At 36.4% G+C, this 20,059-nt stretch overlaps 1 long non-coding RNA gene across 1 annotated transcript; it reads right to left on the bottom strand.

Moving 5' to 3' along the window:
- Window positions 1–957: 957 nt before the first annotated feature.
- On the bottom strand, window positions 958–13,338 carry LOC129350431 (uncharacterized). The gene is made up of 4 exons (XR_008603822.1): window positions 13,180–13,338; window positions 8,083–8,231; window positions 6,884–7,188; window positions 958–2,377 (listed from the first exon to the last, which is right to left on the bottom strand). It is a non-coding gene; the product is annotated as an uncharacterized LOC129350431 (long non-coding RNA).
- Between the last annotated feature and the right edge of the window lie 6,721 nt (window positions 13,339–20,059).

Raw genomic sequence — 20,059 nt, 5'->3', positions numbered from 1 at the left:
TTTTTTTCAAAGAAAACCTTTCTGGAGTGTTTTTCACGGCCTCCTTTACATTATTTCATCATATGGCACGTTTTTACAACATGTTTGAAAAATCGCATTTTTTTTTCGACATAGTATAGTAAGGCGTTTTTTTTGCGACAAAATTCATGATGATTTTTTTTTCAAAGAAAACCTTTCTGGAGTGTTTTTCACGGCCTCCTTTACATTATTTCATCATATGGCACGTTTTTACAACATGTTTGAAAAATCGCATTTTTTTTTCGACATAGTATAGTAAGGCTGTTTTTTTGCGCCAAAATTCATGATGATTTTTTTTTTCCAAAGAAAACCTTTCTGGAGTGTTTTTCACGGCCTCCTTTACATTATTTCATCATATGGCACGTTTTTACAACATGTTTCAAAAATCTATTTTTCATTTTTTTCTTCGACATAGCATGCAATTTTTCAACGTTGTGAAAACACGCCATATGATGAAATAATGTAAAGGAGGCCGTGAAAAACACTCCAGAAAGGTTTTCTTTGAAAAAAAAATCACCATGAATTTTGGCACAAAAAAAAATGCCTTACTATACTATGTCGAAAAAAAATGGGATTTTTCAAAGATGTTGTAAAAACGTGCCATATGATGAAATAATGTAAAGGAGGCCGTGATAAACACAGTGGTAAGGTTTTCTTTGAAAAAAAATCATCATGAATTTTGGCGCAAAAAAAAAAAACGCCATAGTATCGTATGTCGAAAAAAAAATGTGATTTTCAACATGTTGTAAAAACTTGCCATATGATGAAATAATGTAAAGCAGGCTGTGAAAAACATTTAAATATTGCTTTAAACAATCATTTTAGGTCAACATTCAAAGATTTAAGGTGGAATATTCCTTTAAACCAAACTAAATTTCATATTTTGATCATTATCAAGTGAGAAACCTCAATCCAGACTCCTCATAGTGACATTTGAGATTCATGCTGCTGTCATTTGTTTATTCCAAACTAAATGACAGAAATCCACAACTGTAATTTTATTTCAGGACTCGGTTATTAAAACAATCCATGTGACTCTAAAAACTCAACAGCTTTACAAACTGTAAGATCAAACTCTCCACAAGGATCCAGAATAAGCTGGACTTCTACATGAGAGCTTTAATTATTCTTCATCTACTTCCTGAAAAGTTTGGTCAATAAAAAAAGACAAAAACTAATATTTTCAGCTGAACTAAAGACAGACTTTGTGATTTTTCTGCTCACATGTTGTGTTGTTGTAAACTTCCTCTTTCAAATAAATAGCCTCCTAACCCCCTGGAGACCAGCGTTTGTCCTGTTTTTGTGTTGCTCATCAGCGACCCTAGACAGCCGGGTCCTAATGTTTTTTGAGCAACACACCATACTATGACGTTTTTACAATGAGGGTTCTACTATGGAACCAGTTTGACATGTTCAGGTGTTCTTTGTGTGAAAACTCAGAGATTTCAGGGATCAGAAGGTGGTTTTCAACTTTCTTTGTTAACTTTCTGCTTCAACTTTAAACTAAATTTCCTTGACTAACCCAGCCCTCTGGACTTCCAGTAAGCTGTGTTCCTATTGGCTGTCCAGGTGGCTGCTTGGTGTTATCAGGAACACCTGAGCAGCTTGGTGTTATCAGGAACACCTGAGCAGCTCAGTGTCTTCCTGCTTTATTTAGCTGCAGACAAACATTTCCTCTGTTTCTCTTCACTAGTGAACCAGGTTGGGCTCCGTTGCTTTTGTTTGTTCTTTAGGTGTTGGCTTGCAGCTTCCAGCAGTAAAATCATCTTTAATGTGTTTCTTGGTGTGTTTTAGGGCTTTGTACTGGATAGTTGTCTTGGTACATGTGGTTCTGTAGCCACAGTTAGCACATGGTGCTAATGTGTGCAGTGATTAGTGGATTTGGTGCAGCTGAGTTGTGTCTTTATCTTGGCTGTAGTGAGTCTTCAGAGGTGTTTGCTCAGACACATTCTGTATTCTTGTTGGTGAACCAACGTTGGTTGTCCAGAAGGTAAGAGTTTCTGTCCTGATTCTTTGTTCTCAGAGGTTTTCTGGTAGGCTGCAGGAGACTTTAGCATTTGGGTTTTGCTAGTTTGGTTTTTGTAAGGTTTCATTTGGACGACTATCTTGAGGCCCCTCCATGTGGTTTAGTGAGGTTTTCTGGAACAGTTCTACAAAGCAACCTGCAGCAGAAGAGACTTTGAGACTTTTTAGGAAGTTCTGGAGCCAAGACTTTAGAGCAGCAGAAACATTTGTCAGCAGTTTGAGCAGGAGAAGGTGAGCTTCAGAGTAGAAATGAGATGGAAACCTTCTTGACCCGTGTGGTGAGGTCCTGTACCAAGAGTTTGAGCAGGTTGTGAAGAGTCTGTAGTTCTTTAGTCTGAAAGCACAAGAAGAGTCGACTCATTAAAGGAGAAAACAGGAGATATTGTTGGTTCTTCTGTCGCTCTACAGTTTCCTTAGACTGAATATCAAGTTTCTATTCTTTCTATCTATCAAGTTTAGTTTGCTTTTCTATTTTAAATGATTTCCCATGTGAGCCCAAGAAGACTTCAATAAACTCCCTCCATCCCCTAGACACAACAGATTTTATTACCATGTTAAATGCTTTTTTAAAAATATGTTTTTGAGTTTTAATCATAGTTTTACCAGTTTTTTTCCCTCTTTGCTTGTTTAGTTTTGTCATCTGTGTGAAAGGTGCTAAACAAATAAAGTTGAAAGTTGAACTGAATAATTGACTAACTCATGATTGTGACAACAGAAGTATTTTCATTGTGATTTAAGGGTTCGTTTCATTTTTAAGGTTGGGGTTAAAATCTTTACAGAAAAAGAGATTGAAGACATAAACTACATTTTAAAAAGCAATTAAATCAAAGGAAAAAAAGCATTTAATACAATAAAACTTTTAAAAAGCAAATTAAACGTGAAATACAATTTAATGATAGTAAACAGACAATATTTAATTAGATAATTAAACAGAAGATACAAAACATGCAATTATGAAATTAAACAAAAATTTTTAAACAAATATTAAACATTAAATCTGAAATATGTTAGATAATTAAACATTTAAAAAATACAATTAAACAAGAAGAATATCAAACATTTAAAAAATACTGATTTACACATTTGATTATTAAACCTTTAAAAAGACAAAACATTTAATTAAAAAAATGTAATGTTTAATTAGAAAATTAAATCTTAAAGACAATAAAACTTTAAATAGGAATTAAACAGAAAATACAATGAAGCATTTAAAAAGAAAATTAAACATTAAAAGGTGGTAAAACATTTAAAAAGAAAAACCTTAAAGATTTAATTGAAAAATTAAACATTGGGAAAGAAAAGGACATTTTTCAAACAAGCCGATAAAACATTTGAAAAAACAACAATTAAACGTTAAAAAGACAAAACATTTGGAAATCAAATCAGACATTCGAAAAGAATAAAAGTTGAGAAAAGAGCAAAACTAAACATTTAAGAAGAATCAAACTAAAGACAAAACATTTGAAAAGACACCAGTTAGACTTTAGAAGATCAAATTAAACAGCAGAGACAATAAAACGATGAAAAAGAGCAAAAACAGATAAAGGTCTAAAAGCGTTTTCTAGTCTGAAATGAAAACATCAAGTTGTTTCTTCAAACATTTCCTCTTTCTATGTTCTTGGTTTGATTGTGGACAGATTTACTAAGAACTCATTTCAGAAAACTGCTTTCCAGATAAAGTCTACTAGTAGTTGAAGGCATTTATCAAACTAAAGTTACCTTCTGATCTCCACAAACTTTACTGTTCAGTGAAGAGAATCAAAGTTTGTTGAAGATTTCTAAAAAAAACCCACAGATGAAGGTCTGAGAAGAACTCAGATGGATGATCTAAATGTGAAATCAAGACTCATGGTCACAAGTTTTAAGGCTTCTGTTAACCAGAAAGTTCAAACTAACAGAGAAGTACTGAGAAACTTTTAAAACTTCAGTCCTCAGACTGTCTGAAGGTTCAAACTAACAGAGAAGTACTGAGAAACTTTTAAAACTTCAGTCCTCAGAGTGTCTGAAGGTTCAAACTAACAGAGAACTACTCAGGAACTTAGAAGATATCAGTCCTTGGACTGTCTGAAAGTTCAAACTAACAGAGATCTACTGTGGGACTTAGAAAATTTCAGCCCTCAGACTGTCTGAATGCTCAGGTCCTGAGGACTCGGGAGGTGTGGAGGCTTTGGAAAGTCTTGGAACTGAGGGTTCCACCCTCCAGCACAAAGGCTGAAGTCCAACCTCCTGAGAAAAACGGTCGAGTCAGGACTCGAGTTAAAAAAAAAACTTGAAAATGGCAAAAAATAGATGATAAATGCGCAAAAAAAAGAAGAATTAGTATCTGAGCGAGTAGCTCAGGGGGATAAGAGGATAGACTACCAACTGGAAGGTCGCAGGTTCGAGACCCGCCACCGGCCTTTTTCTTTGTTCGTCTTTGTCAGGATTTTCAAGAAATTTAAGAAGGGTCTGGTCTTGAACCAGCGACCTGCAGCTCCACAGGCAAATCCTTAACTCACTGAGCTACAGATCAGATAAAAAGAAATAAATTCGTCGTCCCTTTGGCATCGTAGTTCCTAAAGTGACCACATGGGTGGAGCCAAGGCGGAGTCTGGGTGGAGTCAGGGCGGAGAGTAGGCGGGGAGGTGGGTGGCGGCCTCCCCCCTCTTCTCCCCCACCTCCCCCCACCACCCACCACACCTTCCCCCGCCCCACGAGTTCTTCGAGTCTCCACGAGTTCTTCGAGTCTCCACAGGTTTTCCCGAGTTTCTGGAGTTTCCACCAGGTCGGAGGCAGAACAAGTTGTCATGAAGAGGTGTTGAAGTCGGCCAGGATGGACTGACTTTTTACAGCGACTAGAAGGAAGACGACTAGAAGAGCAGGTCTTTAACCAGCATCCATAAAATTCATGGAGTCGCTCCAGAGAAATGAAGGGAGGTCAACTTTTATCAACCTCCATCCAGATGTTCAACTTGACATCTTTGAGATTTTTAGCACCACAAACCTTTAGTATCACACTTTATCATCATTTATTAGGAATTTGATGGAATCCACCAGCAGATTTAGTTTTTCCTGACAAACTTTATTCTTGTCATCGTGGGACTGCAGTATTTAAAACTCTTCCTTCTATTTGACCTCATGTTTATTAGTTTTAGTGAAGAAACTTACTTTAATTGTCCATTAGTCTCTTAAAAACCAAATAATAAATTGGATTAGTCAAGAGATTTAAATTTCTTACTTTGTCGTATTTTAAATCTGACAAAAAATATAAAAATAAAGCGTCTTGAGACAATTTGACCTTTAATTGGCGTTATATGAATAAAATTTAATTCAAATTGTATGTATCTTGAAATGTTGGAGTAATTCAGCCATATATGTTGGAAAACACATTTTCTTTCCACATTAATCTGTTGTTTTCTCCAGTAATTCATTTCTTGTTTTGGTTTATAAAATGTCAAACGCAAATATATTCAGTTTACTGTCATAAAAGCCAAAAAGATTTACATTCATGATGCAGGAATCAGGCAGTTTTTCATTTTTTATCTTAGTTTAGTCAGAAAGATAGTTGATATTGTGTGAATTGTTGCAGCTTGTGAGCCGTAGAAGGTTTTAATCTTTGGGGCCGAGTGTCAGAAAACATTTAGAAACCAACATCAACAAAACACTCAACAAAGATTTGAACATCTTTAAAGGGAAATCCAACTTTTGCATGACAATGTCTAATTAAAGGACATTTATTTCCAACGTAACTGTGTGATATTCATCCTCTGGAGCTTTCTCTTCACATCGTCTTCCACCTGGACTGGTTTGGTCGGGAGCATGTGCAACAAACATTTGAAAAACTGCACTTTAACATCAATGAATGACACTGAAGTTTAATCTCTACATAAATGAGACTGAGTCTGGATGTGCTGCTCTGTCATTAACTCCTAAGTTTAGGGAAAGTTCAAACAAAAGAGGACAGTTCAGATCAGACGTGAGAATGAGCTTATTTTGAACAAACATCTCAGACTTTCTGAGCTTCAGCACCTCTAGCAAGATATTTTAACAACAAGCAACTCAAGAGATCCACAAGTTGGAGCGAGTTAGCTTTAGCTGCTCCAAAGAACATGTGGGACGCTAACCTAGCAAACATTTCAGACTTTTCTCTGTGAATTCTGAGAAATAATTTCCTATTTAATGACAGAGCTACACATCTTAACTCAGTCTCATTAAAACAGACTCTAATTCAGTGTCATCCATCCATATTAAAGTGCAGTTACCCAAAATGTTTGTTGCATGAGCTCCAACAAAACCTGTCCAGGTAGAAGGCCACTTTGACAAACAGGAAGCGGAAGATTCCAAGCAGATTTATAGAAGGGGGAACCGGACTGTACTAAGTGTGGTCGAGTATAGAGGGGTGTTTTGTGGGTTTTTAAGGCTGATAATGATTATTACTGAGACAGTTAGAGTAGATATTCATTTGCAGTAAATGAAAGTATTTAAAATAATGGAGTTAAACTTAGAAGAACACAAACTCTAACAGAAAACTTTGTTGATACGTTTTTGTTTTGTTTACAGATGTTAAGTTTAAGGAGTTTTATTCATTACGTATAACCAATCAAATCACTCCAGAAGACAGAGCGACCACAGGTAGATAAAGGTTCAGAGCCAAAGCAGCGCCATTTTTAAATTGATTTATTACCGTAAATCAGTAAAAAATAAAATACTGCTAATCAGTAAATCAGTCAGCCAACAATTACTACAATTCTACAATGTATGTCTCTTTTTACTTTGACTTGTTATTTGTACAATATACGATGTATATGATGGTGTTTTTTCATCCCAAAGGCTATACTATGATGTTTTCTAAGAGACATACCATGCTACTCTGGTTGTTCTGGCTCTGGGCTGCTGCACTCCTCCTCTGTTGTTTTCTGGATTGTACTGAGCTTCATGTCTTCGTCCACTCGGCCTCCGTTGACTCGTCCCGCCTGCCGTCTCTGGAGCTGAAGCTGGACTGGAACAGACCAAAGTACAGTCCAATCACGATGCCAGCTGACTCTCAAAAGGCTCCTTCATCTGGCAGGTGGCGCCACTTCTTCTGAGGGGAAGCTGAGCTGGTCCAGCAGAACTTTGGAGATGTGTTCCAGTGGTTGGTGGATGTGTGGGGAAATAGAGAGGGACCTTTGAATTGTTCACAAAAGAAAACAGGGAACCCATTGGTAGTTTTAGTTTAGGGAGCTACTCCGGTGTGTTTTGGGGTTTTAAGAGGTGAACAGGAAGAGTTTTTTTTCGTATTGATTATCTTTTACTTTGTTCCTGGTTGGAATGCCCATCAATGTCAACATGAAGTTCACTTTTAGTTCTGTTTATTTTTATTTTACTAACACCCATTTGCTTTTAACCCCCTCACATTTTGTGTTGTTGTGAACTTACTCTTTCAAATAAATACTCGTCTAATCCTCTGGAAACCAGCGTTTGGACTGTTTTGGTGTTGCTCCTCACCTACTTCAGACAGTCAGGACATAACAACGTTTTGCGGACTAAAGGCTAAACTATGACATTTTCAGAGCGACATGCTATACTATGAGCTACAGGCCATACTATGTTATTCTTGTAAAGTAGACTATACTTTGACATTTTCTGAACTACATCCTATACTATGGCGTTATACACAGAGTGCTTTGGTTACATGTTGATTTATAATATATAATATAATAATATAATAATAATATAAGACTTTAATAATTTAAGACTTTACAACATCAGCATCACTGGCTGATGTTAACATAAACTGGACTATATCATTACCACCCCAAACCATAAAATTTGCACTGACATTCTTGCACTGCACATCTCTGCACTTTTAAACTTTATTTTTATTTTTATTTTTTTCTGTTAAAAATTTTTTTCACCCTTGTATATATTGTAAATAAAGCTGCTGTAACAATGTAAATTTCCCCTGGAGTGGGGAGAAATAAAGAACTTTATCTTATCTTATCTTAATCTAGATTTTTTTCTGTTTTGTTTTTTGATGGGATTACCACAGACCTGACCATGAACACTGTTGACACCCACCTGAGGGAGACGCTGCCTAAGATCTCAAGGCTGCTTGGTCGTGGTCTTTCTGGTCCTGCTCCAGAACGCCTTCATCAACTACGTCTTCTTTTGAAGAGGCCCTCAGATGCTGCAATCTCTGACCTTCAGGAGGAACTGCTGCTTTCACTCTGTAACGAGACGGCGGTTATTTTAAAGACCCAGCTCCTGGCGGCTTTGAGTGAAAATTTAACATCCATCAAAATGGAGCTCCAGACAGTTAAATCTGAGCTGTCGGTCAGTATTTCAAACATCAAGTCCGACCCGGCTGCCCTAAAGCACGCTGTGGGTGAAACGGAAACTTCACTCTCCACATCACCAACGACATCGTCACACTCCAAAGCAGAGCACCTGTCTGCTGAACTTTTAAAAGTGGACAACAAATGTGAAGACTGTGAGCAGCAGCAGCCTGTGAGCAGCGGAACAGATGTGATCAGAAAGAAGTCATTTTCTTCTTTTCTTTCTGGTTGACTTGATGCTGTCAGATGCAGATGTTGGAGCTGATTCTGATATTTCAAGATAAAAAGCTGCTTTTCCTTCAAAGATTTTTCAGGAAATTATTCTCTCAGGTTTTCTCTGCTATTTATATTTTTCTTATCTGTGATTATTTCATTATTGTAAAATAAAGTTTGAGGTATAGAGACTCATTTAGTTATTTTATTCCTGAAATCTTTTACGTAGCAGAACTAAACTTCCATTTTCCTTCTTGTACTTCTGATACTAGAACTAAACGTGTCTTCAACACGGATCATCTGGTTTTAATAAATCAGCAGCAACATCACAACAAATGAGACAATTTTGAACAAATTCATGAAATTGATGTCATTATAACTATCAGAGTCGGTTTTAGTGTCAAATTAAAGCTGATTACCGACAACTAGAACATTAATGTTACTGTTTCAATCACATTTAAGTTTCCTGAACGTTACATTAACGTCAACCAGCCACAGTTTCATGAACTTAATGAACCACATTACAGGAACACAACACACTTCAGCTGCTGACAGGAAACAACACAAACATCATTAGCTTGATGCTAATCAGGACTGGTCAGCTAGCTCAGTTAGCATTGCTAATTCACATTAAAGCTAATATTCACTGGATGCTAACTCTCTTCTCTGGTCAACACACACAAATAAACTCCACCAACTCCTGGGGTTCACTGCTCACATTATATCTGACTCTGAAGTTGAACATGAAGTTCATTAAAACCGGCACTGATCAGTAAATTATCATTTATTACCAACCAGCTGTCGGAGTCCTTCAGTGTCGGTCCAATCAGCTGAAGGACTGAATTACTGAACACAAAAATGATTAAAACAAGACAACTGACAGTAAAACTGTCTGTGGAAAATGTGCTGCTGCTCCACTGATAAATACCAACAAACTAAAACAAACTTGGTGGAAGTGTTGCTTTTAGTGATTTTTTAATAAATAGCAAATATGAGGCTTTTATTTTTCTGGAAGTAAAAGGAAACACTGCTTATCCGTAGTTTCACTAATTTAACTTTAGCTGCACTTTCACCATGTTCTGATAGATCATTTTTTTAATATTAAAATAGCTACACTTCCTTTGTATATTTGGTCGTTTCTTCTTTAAGGTGCACAATGACATTTTACAATCTCTGGACACTAAAAAGCCAGTACTCCTGGTGATGTTGGACCTTACAGCAGCTTTCGACACTGTGGACCACTCCATACTAATTTCTCGTTTAGCTCGTCATGTTGGTCTGCAGGGCTCTGTTCTCCAGTGGTTCAGCTCCTACCTGACAGACAGGACTTTCTCTGTGATGCTTGATGATCACTCATCTCTGCCTGCCTCGCTGTCATCCGGGGTACCACAAGGGTCCATCCTTGGACCAGTTCTGTTTTCATTATATATGCTGCCACCTGGAGCCATCATCGCTAAGCATAACCTGTCTTTCCACCTATATGCTGATGACATCCAGCTCTATCTGCCTGTGCTCCCCAATACTGCATCTGCTCTGGACTCTCTACATAGCTGCTTATCAGATATTAAACATTGGCTGGCCCAGAACTTTCTTCATCTGAACGAAAGTAAAACTGAATATATCCTCTTTGCCCCCTCCGATCTGCACCTCAACATACTGTCCAGTTCATCGCTGTTTCCCCATCAGTAATACAGTAAAAAACCTTGGAGTCATTTTTGATAACGAGTTGAGATTTGACAGGCAGATTGCTTCCGTTGTCAAGGCTAGCTTCTTCCAGCTACGTCTCCTCACCAAGGTCAAGTCCTTCCTTTCTAAACGCAACATGGAGAAGGCCATTCACGCTTTTATCAGTTCTCGTATCGATTATTGTAATGCTCTCTATTTTGGTGTCACACAATCGTCACTCCGTCAACTACAACTGGTTCAGAATGCAGCTGCCCATCTGTTAACCCGCACATCCAGACACACTCACATCACCCCCATCCTCTCCGCCCTCTGTTAGCTCCTGGTTCATCATCGTATTGAGTTTAAAATTTTAACATTTGTTTTTAAAGCCCTTCATGGCCTAGCTCCTTTATACATATTGGAGCTTTTAACCATCCACCGCCCCAGTAGAGCCCTCCGGTCGTCCACGCAGATGGTGCTGGACGTGCCCAGGTCCCGGTATAAGCAGTGGGGTGATTGATGCTTTGCTGTAGCCGCCCCAAGACCCTGGAATGCACTCCCACTGGAGCTCCGCGTTACTACCAACCTGCAGCTTTTTAAGTCTAGATTGAAAACCTATTTATTTAGACGTGCTTTCGAATCCTAGGACTGTTTTATGGTTTATATGGTTTTATGCTTTTGTTAGTTTTGTGTTTTTATGGGTTTTATGGTTTTATAGTAATCAAAAATTGTATTGTGTTGCTTATTATTCTGTCTGGAAAGCACTTTGGTCTTCTTCTATGTTGTTGGAAAGTGCTCTACAAATAAATTTTTGATTTGATTTGATTTGATTTATGTTGCTGCTGTTTCATTGCAATTATATTTTAATAATATGACTTTAAATACAAGTAATTGAAAAGAAAAAAAATGGTTCTGAAATACTCAATGAACTGATACATCATCTAGAGTTAAACTGAATAAGAATTCTTAATAATATAAAATGTAACTGACTAAGCTGTATTAATTAAATCCAGATATTTCAAACTGAAAGAAACATAACATTGACTGAAAGATTTCAGTCAATTAAACCTTAAATTCATTTTAGAGGTAATTGTGTTGTGCCTTTTAGGAAAAGTGCTCTTGGGCAGTCAGTTTTCTCTTTTCGTGCATCACAAACCTGGAATACTATACCAAGTGCCATTCGTGAACAACCACACCTCACCTCATTTACTAAACATCTCAAAGCATGGCTATTAGAAAATCAGATCTGTGATCATAATACTGTGTAAATTTGTTCGCCATTGATTGGGCTCGTCCCTGAAGACTCTGTGTAATTTGTTTTAAATGTGTAGACGTGGGCTTCGGGCAATAAAGCCATGTGTAATAGTGCTTAAGGATTATGAGCGATGGTGATAATGGGATATGTGCAATAGTGTTAGATGGGACATGTATAGGGTAATTATATGTTATGTAGACGGGGATATGTGCAATAGTGACTAAGAGAAATGTGCAATATTATTATGTGCAATAGTGGCAATGGGAAATGTGCAATACAATTAAATGTAACAGTGTCAGAGGGATATATATAGCGGACCCTTATGTTATAGTGACAGAGGTGTAGTATGACAATGTGCAATAATGTAGAGGGATATGTGCAATAGCAACAAAGAGATATTTGCAATATAATCATGTGTAAATGTTAATAATTAGTGGTTGGTAGCTGCCTCGATATCTCAGCTTTTGTCTGTTATGTCCACTAAGTGTTATAGTTTTTATAAGTGTTATAGTCATTTATTTTATATATATATATATATATATATATATATATATATATATATATATATATATATATATATATATATGTTATATATATATATATATATATATATATATATATATATATATATATATATATATATATATATATATATATATATATGTTATATATATATATGTTTTTGTTCAGTTATGGTCTTATGATGTTCTCTAATTTTGATCTGCCAATGGGACTTGAGACGGAAAGTAGCCGTATGGCTACAATCTATCGTATTTACAAGAAAATGTACATTAATACGAATTGTTCCATTTTAAAAATAAATGAATAAATGAAATGAAATGAAAATTTACCTAAGAAAACCATCCTTTAATGTCTTACCTTAAAATGACCTACATTTTAAAAAAAATATAGGTGCAAAGTAAAAGTTTCACACTAAAGACTAATCACTGATGAACATTTAATGGCATTAACTAAATTATTATGAGGAAACAGATATCCATTTCTAATATTTCTATCAAATATGTTTATGTCTATAAAATATACTGGACATCAATAAAAATGTCTGCATTGTGAAATATATGAAGTCCATCTGCATTTATACATCATATTGATGTTTAACTAACGGGAACTGCAGCCCACGTTCGGTCAAGTTAGCGGAACTACGGATAAACAACGTTTCCAGGTATCTCTTTCAAAATAAAAGCCGTGATTTGTTTTACAGAAAAATTACGAGACTTCAAAAATGTGATTTTGAAAATGTAAATCAAACTGTAATAAGCGTTAGCTAGCTGCTCCACTTGCTCTGAATATTTTTGTTCTCGTCTTTGTCAAGCCCAAAGGAAAAATGAATCCATATTCTGGCTACATTACCGACAGCAGCATCCCTGGAGTGACCGGAAAGGTTAGCCGACCTAGCGGAAGTGCTAATGAGGTCTGCTCTTGGCACGGATTATTACCGTCACACATGTAGCTTTGAAAATAAATCTTCTACAAGACACAGAGCTGTAGCTCCGTTTCAGTGTGAGCTCTAATGTTTCTCTGTGACTGACTTCCTCTAATAAAATCCTCCTGTTCACTGGGAGCTGGAGCTAGCATAGCTACTAGCACGCTAGTCTGGTCCGATACAGTCTCGATGATGACGTTACAGAGTAGTCAGAACGCAAGTACGGACAGTTACGTACTGAGAAACGGCCATAGTCTTCTTACCGCAAAGGTACAAAGCTACTCGTCTTCTCCTCCGGCATCAGGAAACGTCTTCAAAGCTTCTTCAAATCCAAACGAAATACAATCAAAAGATCAAACTAACGTCATTGGTGCATTCATTTGCAGTCGGACAACAAAGTTGCGTTCAGGAGCGTCGGAAATCGGAGGTTCAGTAATGTAAATGTCTGCTAGGATAATATGGTACTATCAGGTCTTTAAGATATGATGGAGATTGGTTGTTAAGCGCTTTATATGTCAGAAGAAGGATTTTGAATTCTATTCTAGATTTAACAGGAAGCATAACAAGGGAAATCTTTCATATTAGATATCTGTAAAATAATGATATATATTTTTGAATAATCTAAAAACAGTAGGTCAAACATTCTAAATAAAACTACTTATCTGTAAAAATACAGACCTTTGATATGGACATTATTTGCAGCTTTACAGTCTGTTTTTGTTTGTTTATTTATTTGTTTGTTTGTACTTTTTTCTGGGATTTTTAATGAGTTATTAACTTTAATTTAGCAAAACAGGGAAAACCTGTAAAAAAAAGATAAATTGTCAGAATAATTTTTGAAAAATCGTTTTTTTCTTTTTCAACCGTTTTTTTTAAATCCCCGAATATGCATGTAGTTTGACCTGTGATTGTTTGTGTTGTGAGAGTGTGTGCAGCTCTAGTAAATCAATAAATCAAATATGATAAGCATATATATAATATAAAGCTTATATGACATCTGATCCATGCAAGGAAATTAACGGAGACACAACAACTGAAGTCAGTCCGTCACTGTGTTTTTGTACGTTGAGTTTGGTGCCACAAGAGGGCGCACTGCAGCAGCAAATGGAAAGATTAGGAGCCAAAATATGAAAAGGAAGAAGAGGTTGCATCTGCATGAGCAGAAAGTGTGGATTACGCCTTTAAAAGCTGCTGATGTTCTACCTTTTCACTCAGATATTATTCATTCAAGGACAACCTGAGACTGTGTTAATAAATAAAAAGCTCACAGCATAAAGCGCCAGTAATAAAATGTTCCGTCTCTGCCGTTTGGTCTAAATGGGTTTATGGCCTCGGGTCAATCATTAACACACACACGCGCACGTGTGTGTGTGTGTGTTAATGACACACACACACACACACACACACACACACACACACACACACACACACACACACACACACACACACACACACACACACCACATAAACGCAATAAAAGAGCAAAACATCGTCATTCTATCAGGCTGCATTCCGATGTCAGATCCTGCAGTAAATCATCTTGGTTCAGTTTTCTGGTCATTAAACTCGTCTGGACAGTTGAGTGGAAAAAATTTCTTCTCCCAAACTAAAGATCACAGTTTATTTTAAATCCAGCTGAGTCTTAGTTTGATCTTTGTGCAGAGTTTGACAGCAGAATTCACTTTATTTTATGGCACAGTCTGATATAATTGGTACCCAGATCCAGGTTTATTACAATAACTGCACTTATGTAAACTCTAATGACGACCCTGATGACCCACAAGCAGTGTGTTTGACTTCATAAATGATTTTAGACCAAACTAACTGTGGGTTCACTAGTGAAAAGCAGCAGAAAAATGAATTCAAACAGAAGCTTTTTAGTTCTGAGTAAAGCTGGCACACTGCTTTAAACATCGCTGCTACAGAACACACTGAACTGTCTGGATCCTTTGGTTTAAACTACATTTATTTGCATTTTTGCAGATTTTAACCAGGAAAATCCAGCTGAATTAACTGTTAGCTCCACTTAAAACTTAAATCTATCTATCTATCTATCTATCTATCTATCTATCTATCTATCTATCTATCTATCTATCTATCCATCTATCCATCTATCCATCTATCCATCTATCTATCTATCTCTCTATCTCTCTATCTATCTATCTATCTATCTATCTATCTATCTATCTATCTATCTATCTATCCATCTATCTATCAGTGCTCATTTCTTTATACTTTCTCCACCTTTAGGGATGTTCCAGTCAGTAAATCCATCTGGATGACTCCAGAGGACGCCTCTGAGGCGACACAAAGCTGGAAAACACAAAGCATGCTGGGATCAGGACTGACAGGTGTGTCTATATGACATATCACTAAATCATAACACATGTCACGTTTTATTTGTTTAATACTGGTGTGTGCTGCGCCTCTTTAACACCTTGTGACATGTGTTTCAATAAAACAAATACATGTGACATTCTGATCGCATTTTATTTTTAACCCTCTTATTACCTTCAAATTTACTGATATCTTTTATGCTTGGGGTCAGTTTGATTCCAGCAATTTAATACTAGAAATCTGCAGATCCCAATACAATCTCACTGACTGACCTGAAACTGGACAGACATCTCTTCTTAGTGTTTTATTGGCTTCATATTATTTCAAAGTACATATTTTTGTTCTAACATAATAGCTATAGCTTTTTATTATATGTTATAACATACAATAAAAAGCTATTTCTGTTATCAAGAACAGTGACATGGATTATGTTCAGGAAAAACAATCACGATTTCAAAAAGTTCAGGGCCCTGAAGTTTTTTGAAGCTTATAAAATTTAGTGTCATAATGACCTCACTATCATTCAAAAAATATTGTTTTTATGTCCGAAAAAAATCCCAAAAATCTGCAGGCAGAAAATTACAATAATTCCTTAAAAGTTTCCCTTAAAAATTTTATTTAAAAAAAAAAAAAAAATGGCAAGAAAATTCTTGTAAATATTTTCAAAAAATTAGTAAAAATGTTCAAAAAAAATCCTAAAAATATCTAAAGTGATTCCCTATATAGCAGTAAAACGTGTAATATTTTCTTTAAGAACATTCACAAAAAAATCAACCACAATCCAGCAAATTTCGCTGGAAATATTTTTTAAATTTTTTTTTTCCACCAAAAAATGTTCAAAGATTTCCCAAAAATGTTGCAAATGTGGACATCAGAAGTTTCACTGTGAAAATGTAGTTTTTTCCCCACATTTTCAAACTTAAAAATGGGTAAATTTGACCCACAGGAAGACACGATAAGATTCTTTGTTTTTCTATCATAACACAATAACCTCTGTGGGTGAAGCAGCTCTGCACTAGAAACCGTAGATCGGGTGAACAATGCCTCTGATCCCTGCATGTCTCAGTGACAGGTCAGTCTGCAGATGTTCAGGGTTGTTTTCACAGCTTTGTTGGCTCCTTCCATCTCCTCCAAAGCCACCTGGGCACGGCCTGACATTGGAGGAAAAGGTAGGCCCTTGAATCCACAGCTATCTGACACCGATCCCGCCACGTTGACGGACGTCACGTGACGTTCTGCAAACGAAAGGATCTTCACCTCGAATGCACTTTGAATGGAACAACTGTGATCTTGTTCCAGTTGCTTAAAGATGTCAGCGGGACTTGATCCAATAAAAAGTCTTGCCTGATGAAGCAACTGAAGGAATTTTATCCAAAAGCATGTCAGGTGATGTTTGTTACCTTCCACTGAAACCAGTCATTCATTACTGAATGCTTTGGTTCAGACTGACAAAAGATTTATGATTTAGCTTCTAAATATTATGTTGTATCACATATTAATGTGTGAAAATCCAGCTTTATTATGTCCACAAAACAGCTCATCATTCTATGGTATAATAATCAGAAGACATGCAGGTGTGAAGACGTTATTTAGTGACTCTGTTATTTTTAAAAAACACTTTATTTACTACAGTAAACAAAAAAAAAATCAGTATCAATTACAGGAAAATATGGGAATTGTTTTACCTTGAATCTAAATGGAGCTTTTTACTTCAGCTGACCTGATATTTCTCACTGCATCCCTTTAGAATAATAAAACTGGGATGTAATTGAAGGTCGTCTCCACATTTCCACTTCTTGAAGTAATTAAAATTTATACTGTTAAACCTTTGTCTCAAATGAAAAGCACTCCTGTTGTATTAACCCTCCTGTTGTCCTCATTTATGGGTACCAAAAAATACAGTTTCCTTGTCTGAAAAATATCCAAAAATTCTGCAAAACAATTCCCCAAATTTCTGAAAATTTGCAAAACTTTCAGGAAGAAAATTCCAATAATTCCTTCAAAGTTTTATTTTGAAAAAATTTGACAAGCAAGTTCTTGTAAATATTTTTTAAAAATTAGTAAAAATCTTCCAAAAAAATCCTAAAAATATCTAAAGTGATTCCATATAAATCAGTAAAACATCTAATACTTTCTTTAAGAACATTCACATAAAAATCAACCAAAATCCAGTGAAATTCGCTGGATTTTGGTTAATTTTTTGTGAATGTTCTTAAGAAACATTTTTAACATTTCTTTTTGTCCACCAAAAAATGTTCAAAAATTTCCCAAAAATGTTGAAAATGTGGACATCAGAAGTTTCACTGTGAAAATATTTTTTTCTCTACATTTTCAAACTTTAAATTGTGTCAATTTTGACACGCAGGACGACACGAGGGTTAAAGTGTAAAAATGCTATTATATCTTCACGTCCACTGTTAAATTGCACAATCCAAACCTCATCCTCTGTGTTCTTCAGTTGCCCTGAGAGAGCTTTAACTTCTCAGAGAGGATCACGGTGGAATCATTCAGACAAGTTTTAACAGGAGTTTTACTGCTGCGGCTGTGGAATGAGCTGCAGAGTGGAGCAGCCGGCTTCGCCAAGCCCTCGGGTGAATGTTCGGGATGGCCAAGCCAAAGAAAAATGTACCTGAGCAGCAAATAGAAAAGTAGGCGATGGTAGATAAACAGGTGAGTCATCGGGGTGGCCGCACGGAACAGCCAGCAGCGACGCCTCGGTCCCTGGGAACATCTGGTCATCTTCAAAATATGCACAAAATATGCCAAAAAACTAAAAATAGCAGCAGGAATTCAAACACTTGACCTGCTGTTGGTGCTAAAGGTTCGACATCTGTTAGAAATAATGAAATATATCTTGTGTATTGTCTTGTTCAGCCATAAAATATGCAGAAATGAAAACTATGCTTACTGGCTGCACCATCACATCAAAAGAAAAAGTCTTAGCACACAGTTTGTGGTGTAAGACTGTAAGAGCTCTGGAATTGTGAGCAATGCCTGGTCTAGCCTATATGCAATGATGCACGGATCACTGAGGTTTAGCAGGGTTAAGGAGTTCAAATACTGCTTGAGCAAAGACACACATGGAGCTACAGTACAGGGATCTATTCTTCGTTGAGTCTTATATTAAAAAACAGAGTTCACACGGATTCTCAGGCATTCACGTCGAGCACATTTCTCACTGATTCGTAATGTAAACAGATAATGAGCAGACAAACAGCCAGAGGACATTCAGGGCGTTGTCGCCGATGATGAGGCAAATCTCTGCGGCTCCCGACTCAAAGCATCTTGGCACAAACATAACGATTACTTTCCCTGCCAGTGAAACACAACAGTGACTCCACCCTCTGGCCTTTATACCTTTATACCCCGACTTATTCCTGCTTAATTGTTGACTTTTTCAGGTTCTTTTGTGTCACGCAGCGCTGGCAGTGTTAGCTTTCATCTGACACCTCACGCAACGGCAAACAGACATCTACAGCCCGCCATAATGGAGCAGAGGAGTCGATACGGGGAAATAATTAACTCTTCTTCCTCACTGTTCATGTTAAAAGCTGCCAATTTATTGTTTCCTCTTTGATAGGATGTTGTTAATGTCATGAAAAAACCTCACTTCAACAAGAAGTTCAGATCTTTGGAAGTCTACAATGGTTGAGAAAATCAACATTTATTTTAGTCATTAACAAAAGTTTACATGTAAACACCATCATGGTAGTCTAGAGTTTCCAATGAAACCCATACATGTGTCACAAAAAACATTCATGCATTTTGGTTCTTTCACAGATGTATTAACCCTCCTGTTGTCTTCATTTACGGGCACCAAAAAATAGTGTTTCCTTGCAGGAAAAGAATTCAAAAATTCAACAAAAAAATTTCCCCAAATTTCTGAAAATTTGCAAAACTTCAAGAAGAAAATTCCAATAATTCCTTAAAAGTTTCCCTTAAAAGTTTTATTTTTAAAAAATCCCCCAAATTTGGCAAGAAAATTCCTGTAAATATTTTCAAAAAATGAGTAAAAATCTTCCAAAAAAATCCTAAAAATATCTAAAGTGATTCTATATATATCAGTAAAACTTCTAATATTTTCTTTAAGAACATTCACATAAAAATCCAAACCAAAATCCAGCGAAATTCGCTGGATTTTGGTAGATTTTTTTGTGAATGTTCTTAAGAAACATTTTTAACATTTCTTTTTTTCCACCAAAAATTTTTCAAAAATTTCCCAGATATGTTGAAAATGTGGACATCAGAAGTTTCACTGTGGATATATATATATTTTCCCACATTTTCAAACTTTAAATTGGGTCAATTTTGACCCACAGGATGACATGAGGGTTAAAGGTCTTCTGGTAAAATGACAAAATCTGCTGGGTCAAAAATATACACAGCAACTTAAATGATCAGTTTCTATTATGCAGACAGCTAATTTGTTAATCAAATTTCCTTTGTGGCATGACCTCTTAACTTCTCCTGAGTGATTACTACTGACTATAGCTGGTGACTCCTCTCAGGTGATTTAAATAGAACCCGTTAGATCCACTCATTAGACTCAGCCATGAACACCATAGTGGGAAAGTCTGACGAGCTAAGCAAAGATCTGACAGGAAAGTCACTTGGAGCCATTGAAAGCAGCTTCAGATCCCAAAACCATCTGTGCAAGCAATTACTTGTAAGTATGAAGTTAATGTGTTACTGCCACCATCAGGAAGAAAACACTAACTACCACCTGCTGCTGAGAGACAGTTTGTCAGGATGGTCAAGAGTCAACCAAGAATCACCAAAAAGCAGCTCTGTAATGAATGAAAAGCT

Source organism: Amphiprion ocellaris, chromosome 14 (genome assembly GCF_022539595.1).
Source record: "Amphiprion ocellaris isolate individual 3 ecotype Okinawa chromosome 14, ASM2253959v1, whole genome shotgun sequence".
Taxonomy (NCBI): Eukaryota; Metazoa; Chordata; class Actinopteri; family Pomacentridae; genus Amphiprion; species Amphiprion ocellaris.
The sequence above is the reverse complement of the archived record's forward strand: the minus strand, read 5'-3'. Positions and strand labels throughout refer to the sequence as shown.